Below are 10,738 nucleotides of genomic sequence, written 5' to 3'. Positions count from 1 at the left end.
CTGCTGCTATATGGTCACTATATAGGGAAATATTAGTCTGGAGGGGGGATGTCTAAAATTTGCCGGCCCAGCTCCACCTAGCCAATAGCCAATAAGTATGAGTGGAATCTTAGCCTTACAACTGATAAGATCATACTGGGAAGTGTGGTTGCACATGGTAAAAATGTCTTTAGCACTTTGCCTTTACCTGGCAATAGGTATATTTGATAACACCATTGTATAAATAAATAAATATATATATAGATATTTAGAGTTGCCATTGCTGTTAAAGGACTATATTTGAGGGTGTTAACTTTGGTAATGTAATATGAAGTTCCAGGCCATGGGCTTTCTATAACCAGTGGTGACCAATTGTCTATTTTCTACACTGACTAAACATCCTAAAATTCGAGCTTATCTGCTGTAATCTTAATGTAAAACTGAGGTCATACAATTTTTGCACTCAGGTGATTTTTCCAGTAACTCATATAGACATTCAACACCTAAACCTAGTGGTATCTTAGTCTATGTAGCGTATATCCACTGAGGCTAGAAGACAATATTTAATCTTTAAGTTCCAGCAAAAACTCATAAGTATCTTTGACGAGAAATGGAACATTGGATAACAACAGCAGTGACAACTAGTCTATGTGCTTGGTTGTTATGGCCGTTGCTATCTCATGTTCCATTTCTAGATTAAGATGTTAATAAGATCTTTCTGGCACTTAAAGTTACAGAATGGAAAGAAGATTGTCTTCTAGCCTCAGTGGATATAGAGAATTTGTACACAAAGATACCACAACGTTTAGGTGTTTAATGTATATGTTACTGGAAAAATTGGATAAGAGTACAAATTGGATACATTTTCTTTGGATTCCTTCACCTTTATATTGACCAACAATGCTTTTCAATTTAGTGACGACTGGTATGCCAAGAAAAATGTTGTTGCCATGGGCACATCAGTCGCAGGCACATTTGCCAGTTTGTTTGTGGGTATGTTTAACCCCTTAAGGACCAGGCCATTTTATACCTTAAGGACCGGAGCGTTTTTTGCAATTCTGACCACTGTCACTTTAAACATTAATAACTCTGGAATGCTTTTAGTTATCATTCTGATTCCGAGATTGTTTTTTCGTGACATATTCTACTTTAACTTAGTGGTAAAATTTTATGGTAACTTGCATCCTTTCTTGGTGAAAAATCCCAAAATTTGATGAAAAAAATGAAAATTTTGCATTTTTCTAACTTTGAAGCTCTCTGCTTGTAAGGAAAATGGATATTCAAAATATATATTTTTTGGGTTCACATATACAATATGTCTACTTTATGTTTGCATCATAAAATTTATGAGTTTTTACTTTTGGAAGACACCAGAGGGCTTCAAAGTTCAGCAGCAATTTTGAAATTTTTCACAAAATTTGCAAACTCACTATTTTTCAGGGACCAGTTCAGTTTTGAAGTGGATTTGAAGGGTCTTCATATTAGAAATACCCCATAAAAGACCCCATTATAAAAACTAAACCCCCTAAAGTATTCAAAAAAACATTCAGTAAGTGTATTAACCCTTTAGGTGTTTCACAGGAATAGCAGCAAAGTGAAGGAGAAAATTCACAATCTTCATTTTTTACACTCGCATGTTCTTGTAGACCCAATTTTTGAATTTTTGCAAGGGGTAAAAAGGAGAAAATTTTTACTTGTATTTGAAGCCCAATTTCTCTCGAGTAAGCACATACCTCATATGTCTATGTTAATTGTTCGGTGGGCGCAGTAGAGGGCTCAGAAGGGAAGGAGCGACAAATGGTTTTTGGGGGGCATGCCGCATTTAGGAAGCCCCTATGGTGCCAGGACAGCAAAAAAAAAAACACATGGCATACCATTTTGGAAACTAGACCCCTCAGGGAACGTAACAAGGGGTAAAGTGAACCTTAATACCCTACAGGTGATTCACGACTTTTGCATATGTAAAAAAAATATATATTTTTTTTACCTAAAATGTTTGGTTTCCCAAAAATTTTACATTTTTAAAAAGGGTAATAGCAGAAAATACCCCCCAAAATTTGAAGCCCAATTTCTCCCGATACAGAAAATACCTCGCATGGGGGTGAAAAGTGCTCTGCTGGTGCACTACAGGTCTCAGAAGAGAAGGAGTCACATTTGGCTTTTTGAAAGCAAATTTTGCTCTGGGGGCATGCCGCATTTAGGAAGCCCCTATGGTGCCAGAACAGCAAAAAAAAACCACATGGCATACTATTTTGGAAACTAGACCCCTCGGGGAACGTAACAAGGGGTAACGTGAACCTTAATGCCCTACAGGTGTTTCACGACTTTTGCATATGTAAAAAAAAAAAATTATTTTTACCTAAAATGCTTGTTTTCCCAAAAATTTTACATTTTTTAAAAGGGTAATAGCAGAAAATAACCCCCAAAATTTGAAGCCCAATTTCTCCCGAGTACAGCGATACCCCATATGTGGCCCTAAACTGTTGCCTTGAAATACGACAGGGCTCCAAAGTGAGAGCGCCATGCGCATTTGAGGCCTAAATTAGGGACTTGCATAGGGGTGGACATAGGGGTATTCTACACCAGTGATTCCCAAACAGGGTGCCTCCAGCTGTTGTAAAACTCCCAGCATGTCTGGACAGTCAACGGCTATCTGGCAATACTGGGAGTAGTTGTTTTGCAACAGCTGGAGGCTCCGTTTTGGAAACAGTGGCGTACCAGACGTTTTTCATTTTTATTGGGGAGGGGGGTTGTATAGGGGTATGTGTATATGTAGTGTTTTTTACTTTTTATTTTATTTTGTGTTAGTGTAGTGTAGTGTTTTTAGGGTACAGTCGCACGGGCGGGGGTTCACAGTAGTTTCTCGCTGGCAGTTTGAGCTACGGCAGAAAATTTGACGCAGCCCAAACTTGCAGCCGGATACTTACTGTAATCCTCCGCCCATGTGAGTGTACCCTGTACGTTCACATTGGGGGGGGGGGGGGGAAATCCAGCTGTTGCAAAACTACAACTCCCAGCATGTACGGTCTATCAGTGCATGCTGGGAGTTGTAGTTTTGCAACCGCTGGAGGCTCCGTTTTGGAAACAGTGGCGTACCAGACGTTTTTCATTTTTATTGGGGAGGGGGGCTGTGTAGGGGTATGTGTATATGTAGTGTTTTTTACTTTTTATTTTATTGTGTGTTAGTGTAGTGTAGTGTTTTTAGGGTACAGTCACACGGGCAGGGGGTTCACAGTAGTTTCTCGCTGGCAGTTTGAGCTGCGGCAGAAAATTTGCCGCACCTCAAACTTGCAGCCGGATACTTACTGTAATCCTCCGCCCATGTGAGTGTACCCTGTACGTTCACATTGGGGGGGGGGGGGGGGGGGGGAACATCCAGCTGTTGCAAAACTACAACTCCTAGCATGTACGGTCTATCAGTGCATGCTGGGAGTTGTAGTTTTGCAACAGCTGGAGGCACACTGGTTGTGAAACACCGAGTTTGGTAACAAACTCAGTGTTTTGCAACCAGTGTGCCTTCAGCTGTTGCAAAAGCTACAACCCCCAGCATGTACGGACAGCGGAAGGGCATGCTGGGTGTTGTAGTTATGCAACAGCAGGAGGCATACTACTTTGGCTGGGGATGCTGGGGATTGTAGTTATGCAACAGCTGGAGACACACTGGTTTGCTACTTAACTCAGTGTGCCTTCAGCTGTTGCAAAACTACAACTCTCAGCAGTCACCGACAGCCAACGGGCATGCTGGGAGTTGTAGTTATGCAACCACCAGATGCACCACTACAACTCCCAGCATGCACTTTAGCTGATTGTGCAAGCTGGGAGTTGTAGTTACACAACAGCTGAAGGTACACTTTTCCATAGAAAGAATGTGCCTCCAGCTGTTGCAAAACTACAAGTCCCAGCATGCCCATAAGGGCATGCTGGGAGTTGTGGTGGTCTGCCTCCTGCTGTTGCATAACTACAGCTCCCAGCATGCCCTTTTTGCATGCTGGGAGCTGTTGCTAAGCAACAGCAGGAGGCTGTCACTCACCTCCAACGATCCTCGCTGCACAGGTCAGTCCCTCGTCGTCTCCGCCGCCGCTGCTCCTGGGGCCCCGATCCCAACAGGGGCGCCGGGGATCAGGGTCCCCAGCACCCGGGGTGCACATCCCGCACCCGCTCACGTCCTCCGGAAGAGGGGCGGAGCGGGTTGCGGGAGTGACACCCGCAGCAGGCGCCCTGATTGGTCGGCCGGTAATCCGGCCGACGAATCAGGGCAATCGTGAGGTGGCACCTGCTGGCTCTGGCTGTTCGGGGCCGTCTCTGACGGCCCCGATCAGCCAATAATTCCGGGTCACCGGGTCACTGGAGACCCGATTGACCCGGAATCCGCCGCAGATCGCTGGACTGAATTGTCCAGTGATCTGCGGCCATCGCCGACATGGGGGGTCATAATGACCCCCCTGGGCGATATGCCCCGATGCCTGCTGAACGATTTCAGCAGGCATCGGGCACCGGCTCCGCTCCAAATGGTTGCGGGGGGCCGGTAAAACACATGACGTTCTCATACGTCATGTGTCCTTAAGGACTCGGAAATGGAGACGTATGAGAACGTCATGTGTCCTTAAGGGGTTAAAGCGTACCCGTCAGATCCAACAAAAAAAACATTTTTTTCAACATATCACTCACTACCTAATCCTGACCATGTACATCTAATTTTTTTTTAGTCTAGCACCTTTATTTATACATATTTTTACACTTTTAATTTAGCTCCCTAGTCTGAATTCCTTTCAAAGGGAGGGGGTGTGGCCTCACTGTGCATGTCTCCGCCCCCTCCCTCAGTATGCTGTCTGCTCACATCTCCCCTAGCATTGGCAAAACTACAACTCCCAGCTTGTCCTCACTGACAGTAGTGGGACACAACAGTGGGAGGATTAGTCCTCCAGCTGTGACCCTGCGCTCACACCTGTCAATCAAGGAAGTGTGTCCATGACATAGGTGATGATGCATGGACACAGCAGGACTAGTATGTGTCCAAGCAAGCAGGGGGGCAGTTGTTTGACTGGCTTTTTCAGTATGAAATATTGAAAATTTTCTAATAAAAGCAATTGTAAAACATATTAATTTTGCATGCTTTACAACATATCAAAAGTTTTTGTTTCTGACAATGCCCATTTAAAGTGTTACTATTATTTCAGCCGGTGGCAGGATATGGTTAAAAACTAATAGTGATGTCCCATTGCCCAAATCTAGCACTGATACTCATGCCATTAGACAGACTACCTGATGTTCCATCCCAGAAGCCCATTTAAATCTTGGAACTTCCGGGATAGAACATCAGAAATCTGTCTGATGACATGTTAGCATTAGTCTTGGGTAGCGGGTTAAGGATTTTAGTTTCACCTGTATCCTGCTGCCAGCTGAAAAGATAGTAACACTTTAAAGGGGTACTCCGCTGCTCAGTGTTTGGAACAAAATGTTCCGAACGCTGGAGCCGGCGCCGGGAGCTCGTGACATCATAGGGGCTCTCTAATGACCTATTTTCACTGTAGGACCAGAGCGTTTTTTGTACATCTGACCACTGTCACTTTAAGCATTAATAACTCTGGGATGTTTTTACTTTTCATTCTGATTCCAAGACAGTTTTTTGTGACATATTCTACTTCATGATAGTGGTAATTTTTTTTATCGATACTTGCATCATTTCTTGGTGAACAATTCAAAAAATTTTATGAAAAAATTTAACATTTTTCTAATTTTGAAGCTCTCTGCTTGTAAGGAAAATAGACATTCCAAATAAATTATATATTTATTCACATATACAATATGTCTTCTTTATGTTTACATCACTTTTGCATTACTTTTGGAAGACATCAGAGGGCTTCAAAGTTCAGCAGCAATTTTCCAATTTTTCACAAGGACCCAGTTTCACAGGGAACAGTTCAGTTTTGAAGTGGATTTGAAGAGCCTTCATTAGAAATACCCCCCAAATGACCCCATTATAAAAACTGCACCCCTCAAAGTATTCAAAATGACATTCAGTAAGTGTGTTAACCCTTTAGGTGTTTCACAGGAATAGCAGCAAAGTGGAGGAGAAAATTCAAAATCTTCATTTTTTACACTCGCAGTTTTTGAATTTTTACAAGGGTTAATAGGAGAAAAAGCCCTCAAAAATTTGTAACCCAATTTCTCTCGAGTAAGGAAGTACCTCATATGTGTAAGTCAAGTGTTTGACGGGCACAGTAGAGGGCGCAGAAGGGAAGGAGCAACAGTGGGATTTTGGTCAGTGATTTTTGCTGAAATGGTTTTTGGGGGGCATGTCGCATTTAGGAATCCCCTATGGTGCCAGAACAGCACAAAACCCCCCAATTGGCATACCATTTTGGAAACTACACTCCTCAAGGCACGTAACAAGGGGTCCAGTGAGCCTTAACACCCCACAGGTGTTTGACGGCTTTTCGTTAAAGTCGGATGTGTAAATGAAAATTTTCTTTTTTCACTTAAGTGTAGTTTTTCCCCCCAAAATTTACCTTTTTTACAAAGGGTAATGGGAGAAAATGCCCCCCAAAATTTGTAACCCCCTTCCATGGAAATACCCCATGTTAGGACGTAAAATGCTCTACGGGTGAACTACAATGCTCAGAAGAGAAGGAGTCACATTTGGCTTTTGGAAAGCAAATTTTGCTGAAATGGTTTTTGTGGGGCAAGTCGCATTTAGGAAGCCCCTATGGTGCCAGAACAGCAAAAAAGAAAAAAAAAAAACAAAAAAACACATGGCATACTATTTTAGAAAATACACCCCTCAAGAAACGTAACAAGGGGTACAGTAAGCCTTAACACCTCACAGGTGTTTGACGACTTTTTTTTTTAACGTTGGATGCGTAAAAAAAAAATTTCACTAAAATGCAGTTTTTTCCCCAAATTTAACATTTTTACAAGGGGTAAAAGGAGAAAATTACCCCCAAAATTTGTAACCCCATTTCTTCTGAGTATGGAAATACCCCATATGTGGATGTAAAGTGCTCTGCTGGAGCACTACAATGCTCAGAAGAGGAGGAGCGCCATTGAGCTTTTGGAATGGAAGTCAGGGGCCATGTGCATTTACAAAGCCCCCCGTGGTGCCAGAACAGTGGATCCCCCCACATGTGACCCCATTTTGGAAACTAAACCCCTCACAGAATTTAATAAGGGGTGCAGTGAGTATTTACACCCCACTGGCGTTTGACAGATCTTTGGATCAGTGGGCTGTGCAAATGAAACATTTTATTTTTCATTTTCACGGACCCCTTATTACATTACATGAGGGGTGTAGTTTCCAAAATGGGGTCACATGTGGGGGAGGGGTCCATTGTTCTGGCACTATGGGGGCTTTGTAAACAAATTTTCTCTCCAAAAGCCCAATGGCGCGCCTTCTCTCCTGAGCATTGTAGTTCGCCCGCAGAGCACTTTACATCCACATATGGGTATTTATATACTAAGAAGAAATTTGGGGGGGGGGCATTTTTCCTATTTTCCCTTGTGAAAATGAAAAATTTAGGGTAACACCAGCATTTTAGTGAATTTATTTTAATTTTTTTTCATTTTCCCATCCAACTTTAATGAAAATTCTTCAAACACCTGTGGGGTGTTAAGGCTCACTATACCCCTTGTCACATTCCGTGAGGGGTGTAGTTTCCAAAATGGGGTCACATGATGGTATTTATTTTTTTGCGTTTATGTCAGAACCGCTGTAAAATCAGCCACCCCTGTGCAAATTACCAATTTAGGCCTCAAATGTACATGTGCACACTCACTCCTGAGCCTTGTTGTGCGTCCGTAGAGCATTTTACGCCCACATATGGGTTATTTCCGTACTCAGGAGAAATTGCGTTACAAATTTTGGGGGTCTTTTTTTCCTCTTACCGCTTGTGAAAATAAAAAGTATGGGTCAACAACAGCATGTTAGTATAACATTTTTTATTTTCTTACACTAACAGCCTGGTGTAGCCCCCATCTTTTCCCTTTCATAAGGGGTAAAAGGAGAAAAAGCCCCACAAAATTTGTAGTGCAATTACTCCCAAGTACTGAAATACCCCATATGTGGCCCTAAACTGTTTCCTTGAAATACGACAGGGCTCCGAAGTGAGAGCGCCATTTGAGGACTAAATTAGGGATTGCATAGGGGTGGACATAGCGGTATTCTACGCCAGTGATTCCCAAACATGGTGTCTCCAGCTGTTGCTAAATTCCCAGCATGCCCTGACAGTTAGTGGCTGTCCGGAAATGCTGGGAGTTGTTGTTTTGCAACAGCTGGAGGCTCCGTTTTGGAAACACTGCCGTACGATAAGTTTTTCATTTTTATGGGGGGGAGGGGTGGCAGTGTAAGGGTAAGTTTAAGTGTATATGTAGTGTTTTACCCTTTATTTTGTGTGAGTGTAGTGTAGAGTTTATAGGGTACATTCGCACTTGCGGGCGTTTACGGTGAGTTTCCTGCTAGGAGTTTGCGGCAGCTCAAACTTGAAGTCGGAAACTTACTGTAAACCCACCAGTGTGAATGTACTCTGTACATTCACATGGGGAGGGCAAACCTCCAGCTGTCTCAAAACTTTAACTCCCAGCATGTAGTGACAGACCGTGCATGCTGGGAGTTGTACTTTTGCAACTGCTGGAGGCACACTGGTTGTAAAATCTTCAGTTGGGTTCTGTTACCTAACTCAGTTTTTTCCAACCAGTGTGCCTCCAGCTGTTGCAAAACTACCACTCCCAGCATGTACTGATCGCCAAAGGGCATGCTGGGAGATGTAGTTATGAAACAGCTGGAGATAGGCAACTACAACTCCCAGCATGCAGAGACAGCCGTTTGCTGTTTGGGCATGCTGGGATTTGCAGTTTTGCAACATCTGGAGGGTTACAGGTTAGAGACCACTGCACAGAAACTGCTGTGTGGGCTTGCTAGAAGTTGTAGTTTTGCAAGATCTAGAGGGCCACAGTTTAGAGATCACTGTATAGTGGTCTTACACTGTAGCCCTCCAAATGTTGCTAGGCAACTCACCGGCTTCCGTAGGATCCAGGGAGCCACATCGCGGTCCTCTGCTGCCGCCGCCCCCCCGCCCCCGGTCTGCTATTGGTCGTCGCTTCTAGACAACCAATAGCATGGATAGGAGGGGTGGCACCCCTGCCACCTCACTCCTATCCCTTCAGGGGGATCGTGGGTCTTGGACAACCCCGATCCCCCTTATTTTACGGGACCCGGAATAGCCACAAATCGCAGGTGTAAATTCACTGTAGATTTGCGGCGATCGCCAACATGGAGGGGGGGGAGTGTCTCAGGACCCCCCTGGGCATTTGCACGGGGTGCCTGCTGATAGATATTCTGAAGCGCCATTGAAATTCCCTGAAGCGACTGAAATTCCCATGGGTGTACAGGTACCCTCTTGGTCCTTAAGTACCAGGGAGCGAAGGCGTACCTGTACACCCTTGGTCCTTAAGGGGTTAAAGGGGTACACCGGTGGAAAACTTTTTTTTTTAAATCAACTGGTGCCAGAAAGTTAAACAGATTTGTAAATTACTTCTTTAAAAAATCTTAATCCTTCCAGTACTTATTAGCTGCTGAATACTACCAAGGAAATTATTTTCTTTTTGGAACACAGAGCTCTCTGCTGACATCATGACCACAGTGCTCTCTGCTGACATCTCTGTCCATTTTAGGAACTGTCCAGAGCAGCATATGTTTTCTATGGGGATTTTCTCCTACTCTGGACAGTTCTTAAAATGGACAGAGATGTCAGCAGAGAGCACTGTGGTCATGATGTCAGCAGAGAGCTCTGTGTTCCAAAAAGAAAAGAATTTCCTCTGTAGTATTCAGCTGCTAATAAGTACTGGAAGGATTAAACATTTTTAATAGAAGTAATTTACAAATCTGTTTAACTTTCTGGCACCAGTTGATAAAAAAAAAGTTTTCCACCGGAATACCCCTTTAAGTCGACAAACCTAACTGAGTTTCATGCAGAAGCATTGTTGTTATTACAGGTTATGCAACATCCAAGAAGAAATGCCTGACAAACTTGTCAAGAAGTTTATTCATAACCATATCTGTAGGCATGTGCCCGGCTTTTAGCCGTGACCCTTTACTGAGAACTCAAAACATACCAGAACTGTGGAGCGGTACTCTAAAAATATATATTCAGAGTAATAAATTTTGTCGCACACGTTACTGTACTATATTGTTTATGGAGTGTTGTAATAAAGTGTACATAGCCTGTATATACAGAAATGTCTAAGATGTCTCTTTGTGTCTATGTCTATGGTAATTTATACAGGAAGTATCATGACCAGGTCAGGAGAAGTGTAAATGCCTCACCGCCATGAAAAATACCAGCTAGGTACAGAGAGTAAGTCACAGTACCATGTATAAAGTTGTACAACATATAGTCCAATTTAGTCAGTATACATAAAACTAATTTAGTAATGTACATAGAGCTTGGATATAGACTAATACATGTAATAACTAGTTAGGACTGTAGCCAGAATGTATGTTACCAGTCCACAATTGTCTAATGTACATATCTCTAATCATTTTTCCTGTCCACGGGTACTCTACTGGCCAGAGGGTTCCCTTGAAAATCTAAGTTAGACACGTATAGAGACAGAGTGCAGTATGTAAAGGTAACATTGTTGTATAGTATAAAAGTATATATTGAGTTCTGGGGAGAAGTAGCTAGTGCCAATGGGCCCCAGCAGCTACGGCATTGGGTAAAGAGCCTCCGGCAGCCCAATCCTCAACAAAATGTGTTCAAGTGTC

This window comes from Hyla sarda, chromosome 1 (assembly GCF_029499605.1).
Source record: "Hyla sarda isolate aHylSar1 chromosome 1, aHylSar1.hap1, whole genome shotgun sequence".
Classification (NCBI taxonomy): Eukaryota; Metazoa; Chordata; class Amphibia; order Anura; family Hylidae; genus Hyla; species Hyla sarda.
This window is presented reverse-complemented; position numbering follows the sequence as displayed.